The sequence below is a fragment of the Leucopleurus acutus genome (assembly GCF_964270905.1).
Source record: "Leucopleurus acutus genome assembly, chromosome: 11".
NCBI classification, from domain to species: domain Eukaryota; kingdom Metazoa; phylum Chordata; class Mammalia; order Artiodactyla; family Delphinidae; genus Leucopleurus; species Leucopleurus acutus.
In genome coordinates this window covers 50,832,197-50,852,210 of record NC_139152.1, presented here as the reverse complement: position 1 = coordinate 50,852,210, position 20,014 = coordinate 50,832,197, and the positions used below count along the sequence as shown (strand labels likewise).

Genomic DNA, 20,014 nt, shown 5'->3' with positions numbered 1-20,014 from the left:
ACCCTCCTTCATCCCCCGTTCTCGGGTGAGAGGAACATACACGCTGTGGCCCCGTCGTGGGATGTTCGGAATGGGAGAGAGAAAAGCCATGTCCCCAGAGTTAGTGGAGTGGCAGGTCTGTGCTCAGGGTATCACACCGTCACAGCGAAGGTGACACATGGAGTTAGGAAGAGCTGGTGTTGAATTCCCTGGCGGTGCAGTGGTTAGCACTCTGAGCTTCCACTGCTGGGGGCTCGGGTTCCATCCTGGGTTGGGGAGCTAGGATCCCGCAAGCCGAGCAGCATGGCCAAAGTAAACAAACAAACAAACAAATAAATGGAGCAGCTGGTGTTGAGGTTCTAAACCTTGAAGGTAAAGAAAACGCCCGTATCATATATGAGTTTTGCTGCAAGAATTAGTATATATGTTTGGTGGTTTTTAAGCAGCTACTTCAAGGTTTTTGTGAAGGAGATAGTCCCTGGAAGTGTCTCAGAAGCAGTAGGAGGAACTCTAGCCATCGGCTTGCAGCCCTGCTGCGCACGACTCTGCCCCTCTCCTCCCCTCGCCTGCCCCTTAGCGTTGCCCAGTTGGAGCCTTGCTTGATGCTCTTCCAAATTAATGTTCGTTTCAACTGGCCCAAAGCCCTTGTGTCCTATGGGGCAGCCCTGCAGACCGGATGCCCTATTGACAAACCACAGAGTGTCTCTCCTCTTTCCAGTTGCTGGAGAACAGAGCAGACATCCTCGGAAAGTTCTGAAGAAGCTCTCAGAAAAGTATAGGGAACAAGCAGCTCTCTGTCCATCGGCAGATTTAGTCCTACAGAAAAGAGACATTACATGGGATGACCCCAATGTGACTGTTTATTCTGATGGTCTTAGGATATTTTTGTATGTAAATTCCTACAGGATTGTAAAGGATCTAGGAATCTCTTCTTAGTCTAAGTGATAGTGTCTTGTTGCATTTACGCTTAGGGAATAAGAGTACCGATTTATTTTGGTAGCATTAATTCAACTTAGGGTTAGAAAGCACAGTGACCTGTGGAGATTCATCAGTTGTGCTCGCTTTCAAGGCTGAAGGAAGCACTGATTAAGCCTCTCCCAAAAAGCGAGAGTCAGGGACCCAGATGGGCAGGACAGAATAATACTGGTTAAGTGCATGGTCTCTGGAGTAAGACGTTTCAGAACAGTCCATGGCTTACAGCTGTTGAATTTGGGGATAGTTATTTATTCTTTGAGCCTCACCCTTTCTCTTCTCTAAAAAGGAAGGATAATAATGGTAACTACCAAATATGGTGGAAGAGGCTAGTTGCAAGTAAGAAATCCAACAGTCCATGTAAAGTCTTGAGCCAGTGTCATCATTAATAAATCCTTGATCAATGCTAGTGATTATTATCCTAAAGTCAGTTCTACTTCTGTAATCCTCTGTGGATAACGCCCACTGGGTTTTCATTCATTTGTAAACTGGAGATCACACAATGTCTTTCGTACCTTCTTGATGGACTTATTTTGAGGATTGAGTTTTTATGGAAAAGGGCTCAGGAAATGTGAGACATTAGTGATAATTGGGTATGGGTGCCAGTGACTTAATGTTGCTCTTTCCCCTGGCAGGTCTCCTCTGCCACTGGATATAAAGTGATTTCTGTAAAACTAAGTCCGTGTTGACATTTGGCTGAAGGCCTGTGGGTGATGGCGTTTTCCCTTGTTGCTAAGTTCCTCCTAGAAGTGGAACCAGGAGTAACTTTTTACCTTTCTTTCCTTAAGAACAGTGAAACCAGTGCATAAGCCCTTTAGGATGGAGCCAGGGCCCTCCTTTGCGATGTCTCTGAACCTCTGTGGGGTCCATGAGCCACTAGGAGGCAGCAAGGACATGCCATGCAGAGCCGGCACCTCTCCCCCTGCAATCCTGCTTTGGCCACAGCAGCTTCACTTCTACCTGCCTTATATATTAGGCTACTTATTAGAGTTTAAGGCAAGCGCTGTGCCGCCTTTTTCCTTTTAATTGTGGGAAATTATACATAAAATGAAAGTTACCATTTTAACCATTTTTAAGTGTATGGTGCAGTGGTATCGAATACATTCATACTGTTGTGCAACCGTCAGTATCATACATCTGCTGAACCTTTTCATCTTCCCAAACTGCAACTCTGTACCCATTAAACACTAACTACTCCTTCCTTCTCTCCCCCTTCCCCTCCCCGTGCCCCGTCCCTGGCAACTACCATTCTATTTCCTGTCCCAGTGAATTTGACCGCTCTAGGGGCCTCCTATAAGTGGAATCATATAATATTTGTCATTTTGTAGTTGGCATATATCACTTATCGTAATGTCTTCAAAGATTATCCATGTTGTAGAATGCGTCATAATCTTACTCCTTTTTAAGGCTGAATAATAAATATTCTGTTGTGTGCGTACATACCATTTTGTTTATCCATTCATCCGTCGATGGACACTTGCTTTCATTGTCTATTGTGAATATTACCACTATGAACATGGGTGTTTGAATACCTGTTTGAGTCCCTGCTTTCGATTCTTTTGAATATACACCCAGAGTGGAATTGTTGGGTGATAACGGTAATTCTGTTCAATATTTTGAGGAACCACCATGCTGTCTTGCACAACAGCTGCACCATTTTACATTCCCGCCAGCAGTACACAAGGGTTCCAATTTCTGCACGTTTTTGCCAACACTTGTTAATTTCTGTTTTTCTAAAATAATAGCCGCCCTAATGAGTGTGAAGTGGTATCTCATTGTAGGTATGTATTTCCCACGATTAGTGATGTTGAACATCTTTTCATGTGCTTCTTATTGGCCAGATATATCTTCTTTAAAGAACTGTCTGTTCAGGTCCTTTGCCCATTTTAAAATCAGGTTGTCTGTTTCGTTGTTGTTGTTTGTGCTGCTTTCTAAAGGCTTGAAAAGCATAACCTAGTGTGCCAGGTGACTCACTGAGTGCGAGCTGTGTTCCAGGAATTGGATGCTGAGGATTCAGCAGGGAATAAAACAGGCAACCATCCCTCCCTACAGGGAGCTTGCGTTCTTTGACGGCGACAAACAATTAAAATAGATGGCATGCCAGATAAACACTACGGAGAAAAACAAAGTAGGGAAGCAGTAATAATAGGAAGCGTGAGGCTCAGGGTGGTTAAAGGAGGTGTCAGACTGTAACACGGGGGCAAAGACCTGAAAGGGCAGCTGTTGGGAGGAAGAACATTCTGACATCCTAGGCAACTGTAAGAACCCTGAGGCAGGAACAGGCTTGCAGTTTCTCAAAGAATCTGCCAGGAAGCCCACGCGTCTGGAGCAGACATAGGAAAGCCTGGGTTGCAGGTGACATTGTCAGAAAGGATAGAGGAGTGAGACAAAGTGGCAGGACCTCAAGGCCGTTATCGGGACTTCGGCTGCTTCGCTGGATGAACAGTTTGCTAGCAGAGGTCACTGGATATACTGCTTAGAAGAGGCCGGTGATTTTTGCCATCTAAAGACATCCCTTAACTCAGATACGGTGACACTGAGGAAAGGGCAGTGACAGCATAGGGCCCAGGGCGAGAAAACACCCGCAGGAGACAAGTAAGGTGGTCCCCCCTTTCCCCCTGTGATTCTCTTCCTTCACCCAGCAAGTGTGTGCTGCGCTCTGAGTCTGCACGCTGGGCCTTGGGGCTGAGGAGATGAACTCAGTACAGTTCCCACCCCCTCGAGCAGAGTTGGGGAGGGGAGGAAGGGGGTCGATAAGCAGCAGTACTACAGTGGAGTGAGTTTTAGGAGAAACAGAAAAAGTCCAGGTTGTGTGGACGCTCAGATTGGCCCCTGGTGGTTTGGGGAACAGTGGAGGGGATAGGCTGGGTCAGGTGAGGGAAGGCTCCCTGGAGAAGTGACATTTGAGCTGTCGGAATTAACCAAGCAAATAAGAGAAAGGGGAGCTCCTGACAGAGGGAACGTGCAAATGCGGAGACAGGCTGGCGTGAGAGTGCGTGGGGCATGTCTTCCCACGTTTGGGAGCACGTGTAGTCACTTGGAGGGGAATGAGGCAGGAACAGCAAGCAGGTGTCACACGTGAGGGCCACTGAATGCCCTAATAAGCTGGAATTGTAACTAGTGACTTCAGACAAAGGCATAACGGACTCACGACAGTGGGGAGGCTGACTTGGAAGACGAGGGGAGCACACCTAGAGGCTGGGACACCTAGGAGTCTGGCTCGCGCAGAAATCTGGGCGAGAAGTGACGAAAGCTCGAAATAAGGCAGTGATTAGAGCAAGGGGCAGGCTCGGAAGAGATGATGTGAGAGGTACTGTTGAGGTGACCAGGTGACCAACCATGTGGGGCAGGGGAGAGTGGGAGATGCCAGGTTTCAGCCACTGGGTGCTGGTCCTTGAAAGTGGACCCCTGGGGCAGGCACAGGTTCAAGGTGAGGAGATGGGCGGAAATGGCGACTTGAGTTTTGAGGATGCTAACTTTTCAGGGGGGAGTGTTTTGTAGGAAGTTAGAGCTGAGGGATTGGAGCTCAGAGCAAGTCTAGGGGGGCTTAGAATTCAGGAGTTACAAGCCCAAAGGAATTCCAAGAAGAGAGGGGAGTTGTCAGAAGCAGAAGTAGCAATGCTGCGGGCCACAGAGAGGCCAAGAAAGATAAGGATGAAAAAGTGGCAAATACTATTATAAGCAAGAAATGCAGCAACGGGATAAATCATGGCATCATTATTTCATTTGCAAATAGAGAGTTGACAGGCATGAAGGATGGTGAAAGGAAGATGCATGGACTCTCTCCAGAATACATGTGATGAATTTCTCCCTCCTTTTCGACCTCTTCATCCCCAACAAACTTTGTACAGTCAAAATAAATATTTCCACAAGACTTCTTTCACATATAATATCACCTTCATCTTACTTGGAGATTGAAGAAAGCCTAAAGTTTCCTGTAAGATCACATGAGATTCACCATGAAAAGAGGAATTATCACAGGAATATTTTTATATGTTAGAAACATGGGAGGGACTTCCCTGGCGGTCCAGTGGTTAAGACTCCGCACTTCCGCTGCAGGGGGCGCAGGTTCGATCCCTGGTAGGGGAACTAAGATCCCGCTTGCCACGCAGCATGGCCAAAAAAAAAGAAAGAAAGAAAGATCAGTGATGTGCAAGGAATTCAATTCAGCAGGAGCCTAACTTTGTGTTTGATAACGTAGGGTAGTTGGGTAGCAGTGAGATGATTATTTATCACTACAGATAATTATTGATTGGTATAAAGATTATAAGACAACTTTAAATTTTTCTAAGCTTTTTATTTTATATTGGAGTACAGTTGATTAGCAGTGTTGTGTTAGTTTCAGGTGTATAGCAAAGTGATTCAGTGATACATATATATGTATCTATTCTTTTTCAAATTCTTTTCCCGTTGAGGTTGTTACAGAATATTGAGCAGCGTTCCCTGTGCTCTACAGTAGGTCCTTGTTGGTTAACCATTTTAAATATAGCAGTATGTACCTGTCAGCTTTAAGCCATCCGTCATGCCAACTTACAGAGAATTATTTTATCCTATTAGTACAAGTAATTGTGTAGCCAAAGGAGTCAAATTAATCCTCCTGTTTTAAAACAAACTTAAAAAAGATTTTGGTGGATAAAATAACATGCACTCTGTTCTGCTTCTCGTAGCTTCCACGAGGCATTTGCCGAAGGAGCGTTGTTTCCTGTATTTGGGTGAGCTCTTGACAGCAGCGCCTTACTTATAAGAAAGAAAATACAAATTAATTTCAGGTTCCATCTACATATAGAGGAAACTCTTAGGAACAGAAGAAGCCATGTTCGAGAGAAGTCGTAAAACTTAAAAGGAAAACAAAGAGAAGAGTTCCAGGGTGTTCTGTGCTATAGTTTTTTAGCCTGAAGAAACGCAGTGGGATATGGTGAATTACTGATTGTATTCTCCCTTAAAAAATACTCGGCAATGGAGTATTTTTAATTAATTTAACTAGTTTCTTCTTTTTAATTTAGAGTTTAGTGATATAATTAGTGAAATAAAGAAAGAAACATTTCTCTTTCGAGGAATAAGGAAGAGAAGTTTTGAGACCTCTGGGTATGGAGTGGCTATGAAGGAGAGAAGGATGTTTTCTGTGACAAGTTGGGGGTGGACTTTTCCTGTGCTGGCATCACATTGGGTAGTTGGTGTCTGAAGAACCTTTAGCCCACAGTCAGGCAGGTAGGAAATCGATACTCCGTGGCAATGTGCAATCCTCTCAACATTCCTACGCGTCTGATTATTTGTTTGGGGACATAGGCTGTATAGCTAGGAAAGAAGAGAATCTAGAATGCCAGCGTTTCTGAAAGACATTGTCATAGAATCGTCCCTTAGGGAAAATGCTGTAAGCTTGTTGAGGGCAACACCCTCTCCCCCAGCATCCTCCTGCCTTCCTCCTACTGAAGCCTTTTCAATTCACCTGATCATGACTTGTGGGAACTAATCACCATTACTAGGTTTTCTTTCTTTTAATTTGAAAGGTGTTAAGAAGTCTTTATTTATTGTACTGATTGCCACCCCAAGTGAAACAGCTTTTCCAAGAGCTTTTGTTTTTCAGTTCCCAGGTACCTAGTCATTCTAGGAATGGGATAAAAAGAGGACCATAGTATATTGCTTCTCTGGGGAGGGAGAAAGAGAGTTCACTCTTAAGGGCATCTTATAACCTTGGTATTAAGATGATCTTATGTAAGATGTGTGAGTGGGAGATAGGGCACTGTGGCAATAACCAGGACATTCTCCGCCCACATCTGACTCCCTGTTTTGAAAGAGATTATTTCTGGCTTAAGACGAATCTTGTGGACACACGCATTCTAAGTCTTATTCCCTTCAGAGCCCCCTTATGTTGTTACAGTCAAAACAAATCAAAGTATGTGGTTTCAGTATCTGTTAGTTCAGTGTCTAATTACAATAACAGGAGATGGCTGTGTCCACATCACGGCCAAGTTCATCAGCAGGGAAGAGGAAAGCTGGTTATCTTTCTCAGCGGAGGATAGGGCAGCACTGTGGGAATTCCAGGCAAATAGGATCAAACTGGGGTGGGGAGAGGTAAAAAGGAAATGAGAAGGGGCTATTTCAACTCTCTGGAGTGAAGATTTGCTGTTCTTTTTATCTGTTTTCTGTAAGAAGGATTCAGTCACCCGCCTCCCCCGCCCCCCCCCCCCCCCCCCCCCGCCACCGCCAGAACATTAAATGAAGGTTTCTCATGGTTCCATGTGGCATCCCTTCTGGGGCATTTGGCCAAGTTTGGCTGTCTGCTTCCTGCAGCGACGTCAGCTATAACAATAGGAGCGGCCTTTTATTTCTCTCATTGTGTTTATTACTCTAAATTTTCCCTCTCAACTAAGGTCTTTGTTCTGAGCATGTCAAGAAAAACATAACCTTTCCATTTATCTACTTAGATTTTTTTGAAGCAGGCATGCAATGGTTTCTCTCAAAACTCTTATCTCTTGGTTCCAGGGATTAGAACTCTTGCCAGTGCTTAAGAAGAATGACTTTACACCTAGGAATTGTTCAGGCTGATGTCAGTTAGAATAACTTTACAGTTCCCTCCTCGGCGGGTGTTGATTCACTCTGAAGACCAGGTTTGACCAAGATGTACGTAGCTGCTGAGAATGCAACTCAGACTTGGTTCCTCAGTAGATTCTCCCACTGTGGCAAATCTTAAGGCTAAAGGAAAATAAATGGCGCTGAGATGGAAATTTCTCCTTGTTTCACTTGTAATCTGATTTCCCCAGAGCTTTAGGTGGGAAGAACATTGGCAAGAGCAGTAAGCTCTTGAGATTTTCTTTTCTTCTTCTTCTTATTTTTTTAAAACCCAATATTCGACATTCATGTGCCAGACACAGCACTGCTCTTAATGCTTTGCCAATATTAATTCCTTTAACCTCATAATACGTAAGTATGTACTATTCTTATCTTTATTCTGCCAGTGAGGAAACCGAGGCACAGAACTGGAAAGTGTGGAGCTTGGGTTCAACCCAGGCAGTCTGGCCTCCGAGCCTATACACACTGGTAACATGCTGCCTCTTTATCCTTTAGCAGCCGGGAAATATGGCAGGAAAATCTCCTTGGAAAAGTATGAAATGAAGGAAGAACAACTCCTAATGTTGAGATGTATAATTTCAATATAATTTGATGCTAAAATTTTTCTCATTCCCATTAGGATTTCTGTTTTGAATTAGGAGTTATTTAGCAGTCTCCCCTGTCGACTCAGAAACTGGATAACAGCTCTGACCGATTCAGGTGAAGAACACAATGGAAATGAAATTGTTCATCACCTTATTGTCCTTACAGGCCATTTTTTTCTTGCTAAATTATTGAAGACCATTGTTTGCCTGAAACCATGGCAAGTAGAAAAAGCCTTCTGGTTGAACAATAATGAGTGCCTTGAGTTTGAATCCCAGCTCTGCCACTCACTAGACGTTACCTTGTGAAAGTTAGATGACCTCTCGATGCCTCAGTTTCCTTATCTGCTAATTGGGGGTAATAGTTCCTACTTCATAAAATTATTAGAATTAAATGAGTTAAAAATATGAAAAGTGGGACTTTCCTGGTGGCGCCGTGGTTAAGAATCCGCCTGCCCATGCAGGGGACATGGGTTTGAGCCCTGGTCCGGGAAGATCCCACGTGCCGCGGAGCAACTAAACCTGTGCACCACAACTACTGAGCCTGGGCTCTAGAGCCCACGTGCCACAACTGCTGAAGCCTGCGTGCCAAGAGCCTGTGCTCTGCAACAAGAGAAGCCACTGCAATGAGAAGCCCGCGCACCGCAACAGAAAGTAGCCCCCGCTCGCTGCAACTAGAGAAAGCCTGTGCACAGCAACGAAGACCCAACAGCAGCCAAAATAAATAAATTAATTAATTTTAAAAAATATGAAAAATGCTTAGAATAGTGTTTGGCATGTAGTAAATGCTCAATTAATATTATCTGTTGTTATTCTAACAGTGGGGTTTGCAGCTGCATTTCAATATTATTTCGCATTACTTGTGTTTCTACTGTAAACTAATTTAAGGAGAAGCTTTTGAGGTATAGAATAATAGTTTGAGAACATTCCCGAGCTAATTTTTGAGTCTAGAATAAACCGTAACACAACTTAGCCAAAATGATCTTTAGCCACCTTTATACTTCCCGTCTCTCAGAAATTTTTATTTAATAGTGTTTTTACATATGGAACTAAATTGCCATTTGAAAACAAAAACCAAACGTACTTATCCTACATCTTATTGTCTCATGAAGTGGAAGAATCGAACCAAAGCAATCTGTGTTTAGTATTATCAGATCCTGAGAAGGAAGCAGTGCTCTTTTACGTATATGAGAATAAGAGATCTTTCTCATTAGGGAACAAAATATTGGAATAATTTTGTCAGAAAGAGAAGTATGTTAAGAACAAACAAACTAACTATGCGGTATGGGCATGATTCCAAGTGGACAGCAGTAGAATGTGGGCCCAAGGAAGGACTTGTCACGAAGTTTCTCCACATCTCAGCTTCATCATCAGCTAATTTATTCTTCTGCCTCATACTGTGTTGCTGTGAGATCACATGAACTGGTGGTTGAAAGCTCTGTGGATGAAATGCCTAAAAACAGATACTCTAATTCTGCATCGTCATCCTTGCTGTGATACCCTGAAGCCTGGCCAGAAACTTGGTGGAAATCAAGTCATATAGTAGCTTATAGTGGGGATCAGAGGAGGATGTCCGCTCTCTGTTTCCCCAGTGGGAAATAAGTAATCCCTCTTCTTGGGCAAGAAAGGAGGCAGGCAAGTGCATACCATGTTCATACTGAGCCTTTTGTAAAATTGACCAAAGGATTTAACTCAGAGTGGGATTTCCACATTTGTGATATTCCTTTCATGCTGTCCTCAGGTTATCTGAATACCTGGTGGGTTGGGACAGGGAGTGGAAGTTGAGGGTAAAATTAGCGGTGAACCTGTGTCTTCAGGGAAGGCAACCAGGAGGATGACACCACTTTTTCCTGTAAGACAGCTGTTTCTAGAGTAGCCATCTCCAATCCATCAGTTAAAGACAGTTTTTTTGGAGCATATACCCTTAATATATGTGTTCATTTATTGATATATAGCCATACTACTGACCATCCGTCTAGTACACATTTAACAATTATAAACACATGTTAAGGATTTAAAATATAATATAAAGACAATAAAGATGAAAAGGCAATTTTTTAAAATACAACAGCTAACAGTTACATGGTGTTGATTATATGCCAGCCATTGTTCTCTGTGTTTTTCATGCAGTAACCCATTTACTGCCTTGCTAAGAGCAGAGACTTCTTGTTTCCATTAGCTTATATCTCAAGGCACAATTCATCATTAACAATAGCAAGTATAATTCCATATTTCAGCTGTCTCCTTGAGCACATCAGATACTTCTGGCTAGAATGGTTATTATTATTGTCGGATATGACTAGTTGTCATTGCTTGGAGTGGGAAGTACCAGGTGTGACATGTTCTTTTTTGCTTATGTTTTCTATCAGCAATTTCTTTGCAGGGATTCTTAGAAACCTGTGCTCTATTTTGTGAGGGATAATTGAGTTAAAAACTTCATAATATAATGTGCAAGACCACTCCGTTGGGAGCACATGTACCCAGGAATAGGTTGCAATAAGCCAGAGCTAATAGAAGCGCCAGGGCACCCGTGCTCCATCATGTCCTGGAGACTTACCGACCCCGTGAGGGCGCCAGTGTCAGCCTGTATGAGAAATACTAGCTAAGGTTAATTTTCTTCTTCCACATTAAGTGAAACCATATGAAAGAATTTCTAATTCTAACGTTCTCCTCTTACACGCCGACTGAGCGTTTTAAGCTCCCCCTCGACTCTGCGTGCTCTCTTGTGGAAAGTGCTCATCTGGAAGGGAGAGCGGTGAAGCGGGCTTGCAAACTGAGCGCTTGTGTGGTGGGTATGAGATGCAAAGCCTGGTTTCTTTGAGCTGGTACCAGTGCGTCAAACCTCATTCTCTGGTATTCTTTGTGTTTCCTACCTTACATCTCAACACTTCTGTCGGGCTCCACAGGAAACATTGGAGGTTTTCTCTAGAATCTCCGCTTCTTTGTCAGCATGCTGGAAGAGGGGCTGCCTCATTGTCTGCTGCATGGCTCACGAAGGCTGTTTTGCCTGTGGGTCCCCCAGAGCTGAGGGGCATGTGATGTGGCTCCTGTTTCAATAGGGCTAAAACCGAGGCTACGGCTTTTCGACGTCCTTGCTTAGCTGTGCTGGAATTACAACAGAAGCTGCATGGACACAAGCTGCTTGCCTTCTGACTTATTTTAGCTTGTTCGGTGGATACATTTCTATTTGGTGCAATCTTCTTTAAAGGCCCAAGGAACCCTTCCCAGTTAAAGCTTACTAAGTTCTGGCATGAAAATGGGAAAAAGAAAATAAGCAATATGATTAAAAAGCAGTTTCTAGAACTTTAGAGAAAGGAGGATATACAGGAATACAGGTGTATTTGCAATGAAATTGCAGATTTGCGATGCTTTAAAAGCACTGTGTTCGTGTAACTTGGGTTTTGTCAGTCCTCTCTGGTAGATCCCCAGCTGCCTTATTCCCAGCTCAGACCCCTGACGTCAGTGTAGTCCCTCGATGCTGGTGTGACATTGAGGAGGTGCTCATTCCTCAAGTTTCTCAGATCTGACTTTATACGTCAAACCATGCACTCTTATCTGAAAGCAGCTGATGGCGCTGTTTCGAGTAAAGAAGAGGGTGAGGGAGAATCGGGTCCTCGTTTCCGTTTCGGAATAAATGTATGACACGTCCTGTTTGATCATGATACTTTCAAAAGTGGACCTGAATTCTCTGTTAATGTCTCGGTCCCATTTCAAACACCATACAGCTCACTCCAACCTCATATTTTTTCCTTGAAATGTCTCATGAAGTCCTCTCTGCTGGCCCAGTGGTACTACCCTGACCGAGGCCCTCTTTGCCTCAGGACAGACCTCTGTGAGCCCCTTAAATTCTGGTGCTTCCTTTTCGCGGTGCACCTGCAGAACGTGTCGGCATCAGTGCTCCCTCAGCCCGGCTCTCAGCACTTTCAGGGGTGGAGGTACCTCATTACTCCTCATGCCCCAAGGCAGCAAACTGGGGCTCCTGGTCTGCCTTGCTGGACTCCAGAACCTCACCCTGACCTGAACCTAACCCTCAAGGTCGGCCTTAATCAGGTCACTGTCCACATGGGCCTCCATATATATATATTTCTCTTTTCACCTACATTGCCTATTAGTTTCTCCCTTTTCGCAGAATATTCTTTCTTTCAATCCACCATTGCCCAAGCACGTGGACAGACAGTCACAGACAATATGATGAATGCTGCAGTCAGGGTGGGCACAGGGGGCAGTGGGAGCTTCCAGGAGGAGGTGACAGTTAAGGTGATTACTAAAAGACAGGTGGAAAGAAAAAAAAAAACCACCAAACAAACAGAGAAAACGGTAGGGCTTCCCTGGTGGCGCAGTGGTTGAGAGCCCTCCTACCGATGCAGGGGACACGGGTTCATGCCCCGGTCCGGGAAGATCCCACATGCCGCAGAGCGGCTGCGCCCGTGAGCCATGGCCACTGAGCCTGCGCATCCGGAGCCTGTTGCTCCGCAACGGGAGAGGCCACAACAGTGGGAGGCCCGCGTACCGCAAAAAAACAAACAAACAAAAAATAAATAAAATAAAAGGTTGGGGGGGAGGTGGACGGGGAGGGGTAGTCGTGGTTTGCTGTGAGCTGCAAGCATTGTAGTTTTGCATGGGTGGGATTTGGGGTAAGAGATGGAATGTGGAGAGAGAACCAGAGCCTGCAAACCCAGGCTCATAGCCTTGAGTCAGCTTGCAGGGCAGGTTGTTAGGCTGGTAAGAGACAGTGATCAGATTTTGTGTTTTTTGAAAAACTCAGGTTCCAGAGTGTAGAAGTGGATTCGTGAGCCAGGTGTCCATCAGGGCAAGCTTTCCCTCCAGGGCTGGGCGGAGTGTGGGGGTGTTAGAGCATGGACTCTGATCCCAGCTGCATCGCTTAAGAGATGGTAACCTGGAGTGGTTACCCTCTCCGTCCCTCATTTTCCTCCTGTAAAATGGGGATAGTAACCACACCTCATAGGGTGGTTACTCATAGGATTGTAGTAAGAATTAAATGAGCGAATATTTGTAAAGCATTTAGAATATCGCCTGTCAAATGATGGGAAGGGTGCTCTAGGCCCGTAACTGGCTGTGTCTGTGCCTTGTGGTCTTTTAGACTCTAAGAGCTGAGCTGGCATCTGAGTGTGTGGGGAGAGCCGGCTTTGTCGTTATTTCCCCACGTAGTATATCACTCACTTGAAGTTCCTGCCATAGGAGGACAGTGAAGATTTTGAAATCTCTTGATGAGCTTGGTTTTATCTAGTTCAAAGGCTTTCAAAATTTTATTTTAAACTGTCGAATTCTTTTATCCACAATCTTTTGCAAAACCTTGATGTTCATAACTGATGAAACTGTGCTGCTCTGGTTGGAATAATAGTCATAGGGACTCATCACTTCAATAGCCACTAACCTTCCTCTTTCCTAAGGTACCTGTTTAGAACAGGTACCTAAGGAACACAGTTTGGATACCACTGGTCTGATCAGTTTAGGGAAATGTAAGTGACTCATCCAAGGTCATACAGTGAACCCATGGCAGATTTGGGACTAGAATGTAGGTCTCCTGATGGCTTAGCAGCCCCCTTTCCATTAGACCAGGGGTTCTCAACTGTGACTGCTCGTTAGAACCCCCTGGGAAGCGTTAAAGAAGACGAATGGTGGGGTGCCACCTTCAGAGACACTGCTTTTAATGGGTCTGGGCTTGGCCGCTGCATCAGCCTGTGTTGGATTTTTTCAGCCTACACTTGATTTGTGGAAAGCAACTTTCTTTGTGGAAAACATTATGTCTTACAAGTTTTAGCTGTGAAAATTATTAATTGCATTTAAAAACTTTGCTGTACCAGACTTTATAGCCCTGTGCAGAGGTGTTCTCAAAAGGAGAATGTTGAGCCCTTCTGAGCCCCACGTCAGAAGTCCCTCAACCAAGCTGCCTCGTGACTGTTTAAAAATTCCCCAGATATTTTGTCAGCTGGTGGTGGTTTCGGTAGCTGCAGAATGCTCTGCGTTGTTGAAGGAAATGGTTGGATTACTTGTCAGAAATATTACAGAGTTGCTTTTTTTTAAATGTAGCATTCCACGGCAGTGTGGCTCGTTATTTCACGGGGCTTGACCTTCTTTGATTCAAATCATGACTCTGGAAACATGATAAAGTTTGGTGTCACAGAATCTGTGCCCAGACACTGACATGACTGCTGCTATCCCATCTCTCACCTGCCCCTGCTGCAGCTTCCTCAAAGGTGTTTGCTGGGTTTTAATTTAATCAGGTATAGAAGGACTGTGTGCATAGGTTTCACTCAGGTGGCCTTGGGCCCTTTGGGGAATTGGATGTGATGAGCAAGGAATCCTTTCCTTTTGCCCCTTTTCCCTATTTGTGGGGATGTAATACGGCAGTATGTACTTTACTAACGCAGCAAGTAACAGGAGCTAGCAGTGGGGTTGGCAGTCCTTGCAAAGTAGTGATGAGCATAAATGATAATTCAAAGTGTGCAGATGGACAATGCTATTCCTATTGGTGACCAGGTCACAGATACTGCTAATACCGCTGTGCGGTGTTGCCTTACATTCTCAATATGGGGAAATGACAAATTTCAGAGGTCTGTGGAGATAAAGATGGATTCATGTGAATTCTATCCACAGATACCCTGAATTAAGAACATTTTCCTGGGGGTTCAGGTTTATTCCCAGTGGATATCCACTTCTACCTACTTCAGATTCTTTTCTGTGCCTTTGCCTTACTTATGTGGGCTCCTTCTTCCTGCCACGTATGCCGCAAGTCCCAGGATACCATGTACCCATGCTTCTCCACGTGCCCAGCTCTTGTTACAGAATGTCACAACAGTGGCTCATCGAAAGGTCACGAAGCCCATGTGACAGCTTTTCCAGGGCCTGTGCAGCATCCCGAGCCAGACCTCAAGGGCCCAGGCTCCTGCTGACCTCCTGCCCCACACCCTGCTGACCTCCTGCCCCACACCCTGCTGACCTCCTGCCCCACACCCTGGGCTGCAGCTTTCAGCCTTTTTGGCAAGAGGGTTATGCTACCTCCAGGAGTCACTACTGTGACCCAGGCAGGAAGAAAGGGGGAAGGATAAAGGGGAAAAGACCAGGCCCATTGATTTGTCCTTTTTGTCAAGAAATCTGTAAGTTTCCTGGAAGTGTCCACCCAGGACACTTCTTCTTGCAGCTCGTTGGCCAGAGTTGAGGCTGTGTGACCACACAGAGCTGCGAGGGAGTCTGGGGTGTGTTTTTGGTGGATATGTTGCTGTCCCAAACAGAATCAGTAGTGAGGAGGAAGGAGGATAGACCCTGGATGAGCATCTACCAGAATCAGAGCCCCATCACCTGAGCCTCCGGGTGCTTCCCTCTCCTGGGCTGCCATATCACCTCTCAGTCCATCCAAATTCTACTGTCCTGTCTTCAAGGTCCACCCCTCCCCCACTTCCCCAGCCCACGCTGGTCTATCCTTCTTAAACCTTGAACTTGCAGGATTAGCAGAGGCATCAGAGTCTTGTAAACAAGTTCCCTCACCCCCGCCACTTTGGTGAAGAACTGAAGCCCAGAAAATAACTTACCTGAGATCATATTGTAATGGTAATGATAGCAGCACCCCCAACGCCACACACGCGCACACACACACACACACACACACACACACACATGCACACGCAAGCACGTGCGCATGCACATACGCATACACACACGCACACAGCAATGCGCACGTAGTGCGCACGCATACACACACGCACGCACACATGCACACATGCGCACACAGCAGTGCACACGCAGCACACACGCATACACACACACGTGTGCATGCGCACCCAGTTGCTCCAAATGTGTTACTTAGATGCTGACTAGGCATAAATTACCACTTAACCTTCCCAGTACCTCTGCCATAAGGTAGCTATCACCTGCCTTTTAGTTGCTAGGAAACCATGGCACAGAGGTATTAAGCAACAGGGACGTCCAGCTCTAGAGTGACCCAGACAGGGTCCAGGGCCTGGACTGCCTTCCTCTCCTTGCTCTGTCTCCCAAACAGCTGATTGGTATTGAAGATGCCATTTGAGTCCAGATCTTCTAATCCTTTGGTCATTGTTTTTTCCACTTAACTTTCCTCTGAGATAATGTGCTTGTTCCTTCTCTTTATGGTGCTTTTAGTCATTCATAAGTGTTTCTTCCTGCCTGGATTTGATGGAGTGTCTTATTAGGGTGCTAGTTACCTCCTAACTGACATCCTCACTTTCACCCTTTATTCTGTCCTAATCCTCGCAGCGTATCTTGAATGACCTTATTTTTTTTTTAATCTTTATTGGAGTATAATTGCTTCACAATATTGTGTTAGCTTCTGTTGTGCAACAAAGTGAATCAGCCATATGCATACATATATCCCCTTATCCCCTCTCTCTTGTGTCTCCCTCCTACCCTCCCTATCCCACCCCTCTAGCTGGTCACAAAGCACCGAGCTGATCTCCCTGTGCTATGCGGCTGCTTCCCACTAGCTATTTTACATTTGGTAGTGTATGTATGTCCATGCCACTCTCTCACTTCGTCCCAGCTTACCTTTCCCTCTCCCTGTGTCCTCAAGTCCATTCTCTATGCCTGCGTCTTTATTGCTCTCCTGGCCCTAGCTTCTTCAGAACCATTTTTTTTTTTTTTAGATTCCATATATAACTGTTAGCATACGGTATTTGTTTTCCTGTTTCTGACTTAACTTCACTCTGTATGACAGACTCTAGGTCCATCCACCTCACTACAAATAACTAATTTCCTTTCCTTTTATGGTTGAGTAATATTCCATTGTATATATGTGTCACATCTTCTTTATCCATTCATCTGTCAGTGGACACTTAGGTTGCTTCCATGTCCTGGCTATTGTAAATAGAGCTGCAAGGACCATTGTGGTACATGGCTCTTTTTTTTTTTTTTTTTTTTTTTTTTTTGCGGTATGCGGGCCTCTCCAGTTGTGGAGCACAGGCTCCGGACGCGCAGGCTCAGCGACCATGGCTTACAGGCCCAGCTGCTCCGCAGCATGTGGGATCTTCCCGGACTGGGTCACGAACCCGTGTTCCCTGCATTGGCAGGCAGACTCTCAACCACTGTGCCACCAGGGAAGCCCGGTACATGACTCTTTTTGAATTATGATTTTCTCAGGGTATATGCCCAGTAGTGGGATATGGTATTTCTATTTTTAGTTTTTTAAGGAACCTCCATACTCTTCTCTGTAGTGGTTGTATCAATTTACATTCCCACCAGCAGTGCAGGAGGGTTCCCTTTTCAGCACACCCTTTCCAGCATTTATTGTTTATACATTTTTTCATAATGGCCATTCTGACCATTTTCATTGTAGTTTTGATTTGCATTTCTCTGATAATTAGTGATGTTGAACATCTTTTCATATGCCTTTGGCCATCTGTATGTCTTCTCTGGTGAAATGTCTATTTAGGTCTTCTGCCCATTTTTTAATTGAATTGTTTGTTTTTTTGGTATTGAGCTCCATGAGCTGTTTATATATTTTGGAGATTAACCCTTTGTCCGTTGTTTAATTTGCAAATATTTTCTCCCATCCTGAGGGTTGTCTTTTCATCTTGTTAATGGTTTCCTTTGCTGTGCAAAAGCTTTAAAGTTAATTAGGTCCCATTTGTTTATTTTTGTTTTTATTTCCATTACTCTAGGAGATGGGTCAGAAAAGATCTTGCTGTGGTTTATGTCAAAGAGTGTTTTTCCTGTGTTTTTCTCTACGAGTTTTAGTGTCCTGTCTTATATTTAGGTCTTTAATCCATTTTGAGTTTATATTTGTGTATTGTGTTGGGTAGTGTTCTAATTTCATTCTTCTACATGTAGCTGTTCAGTTTTCCCAGCACTATTGAAGAGGCTGTCTTTCTCCATTGTATGTCCTTCTTCCGTTGTCATAAATTAGGTGACCATATGTGCGTGGGTTTATCTCTGGGCTTTCTATCCTGTACCATTGATTTATATTTCTGTTCTTGTGCCACTACCATAGTGTCTTGATTACTGTAGCTTTGTAATATAGTTTGAAGTTGGGGAGCCTGATTTGTCCAGGTCCATTTTTCTTCCTCAAGATTGCTTTGGCTATTTGAGGTCTTTTGTGTTTCCATATGAATTGTAAAATTTTTGTTCTAATTCTGTGAAAAATGCCATTGGTAGTTTGATAGGGATTGCGTTGAATCTGTAGATTGCTTTGGGTAGTATAGTCATTTTCACCATATTGATTCTTCACCATATTGATTGGTATATTTCTCCGTCTGTGTCATCTTTGATTTCTCTCATCAGTGTTTTATAGTTTTCTGAGTACAGGTCTTTCGCCTCCTTAAGATAGGTTTATTCCTAGGTATTTTATTCTTCTTGTTGCGATGGCAAATGGGATTGTTTCCTTAATTTCTCTTTCTCATTTTTCCTTGTTAGTGTATAGGAATGCCAGAGATTTCTGTGCATTAGTTTTGTATCCTGCAACCTTACCAAATTCATTGATTAGTTCTAGTAGCTTTTTGGTGGCATCTTTAGGATTTTCTGTGTATAGTATCATGTCGTCTGCAAACACTGACAGTTTTACTTCTTCTGTTCCAATTTGTATTCCTTTTATTTCTTTTTCTTCTCTGATTGCTGTGGCTAGGACTTCCAAAACTATGTTGAATAAGAGTGGCGAGAGTGGACATCCTTGTCTTGTTCCTGATCTTAGTGGAAATGCCTTCAGTTTTCACCATTGAGAATGATGCTTGTTGTGGGTTTGTCATATATGGCCTTTAGTACGATTTTCTATGTATAGTATCATCTCATCTACAAACAGTGACAGTTTTACTTCTTCTTTTCCAATTTGTATCCCTTTTGTTTCTTTTTCTTCTCTGATGGCCATGGCTAGGACTTCCAAAACTATGTTGAGTAAGAGTGGCGAGAGTGGATATCCTTGTCTTGTTCCTAATCTTAGTGGAAATGCTTTCAGTTTTTCACCATTGAGAATGATGCTTGTTGTGGGTTTGTCATATATGGCCTTTATTATGTTGAGGTAGGTTCCCTCTAAGCCCACTTTCTGGAGAGTTTTTATCATAAGTGGGTGTTGAATTTTGTCAGAAGCTTTTTCTGCATCTCTTGAGATGATCATATGGTTTTTATTCCTTAATTTGTTAATATGGTATATCACATTGATTGATTTGTGTATATTGAAGAATCTTTGCATCCCTGGGATAAATCCGCCTTGATCATGGTGTATGATCCTTTTAATATGTTGTTGGATTCTGTTTGCTAGTATTTTATTCAGGATTTTGGCATCTATGTTCATAAGTGATATTGGTCTATAATTTTCTTTTCTTTGTGATATCTTTGTCTGGTTTTGGTATCAGGGTGGTGGTGGCCTCGTAGAATGAATTTGGGAGTGTTCTTCCGTCTGCAGTTTTTTGGAAGACTTTGAGAAGGATTGGTGTTAGCTCTTCTCTAAATGTTTGTTAGAATTCGCCTGTGAAGCCATCTGGTCCTGGAGTTTTGTTTGTTGGAAGATTTTTACTTACAGTTTCAATTTCATTACTTGTGATAGGTCTGTTTATATTTTCTAATCTTCCTAGTTCTGTCTTGGAAAATTGTACCTAAAATTTGTCCATTTGTTCATGGTTGTCAATTTTATTGGCATATAGTTGTTTGTAGTAGTCTCTTATAATCCTTTGTATTTCTGTGGTGTCAGTTGTGATTTCTCCGTTTTCATTTCTAATTTTATTGGTTTATGTCCTCTCCCTTTTTTTCTTGATGAGTCTGGGTAAGAGTTTGTCAATTTTGTTTATTTTCTCAAAGAACTAGATTTTAGTATTATTGATCTTTGCTATTGTTTTCTTCATTTCTATTTCATTTATTTCTTCTCTGATCTTTATGATTTCTTTCCTTCTAACTTTGGGTTTTCTTTGTTCTCTTTCTCTAGTTGCTTTAGGTGT

At 43.7% G+C, this 20,014-nt stretch overlaps 1 protein-coding gene across 2 annotated transcripts in view; it reads left to right on the top strand.

Moving 5' to 3' along the window:
• Positions 1–20,014, top strand: part of PPM1H (protein phosphatase, Mg2+/Mn2+ dependent 1H) — a 263,100-nt gene that overhangs the window by 94,338 nt on the left and 148,748 nt on the right. The gene's annotated exons all lie outside the window — the stretch shown is intronic.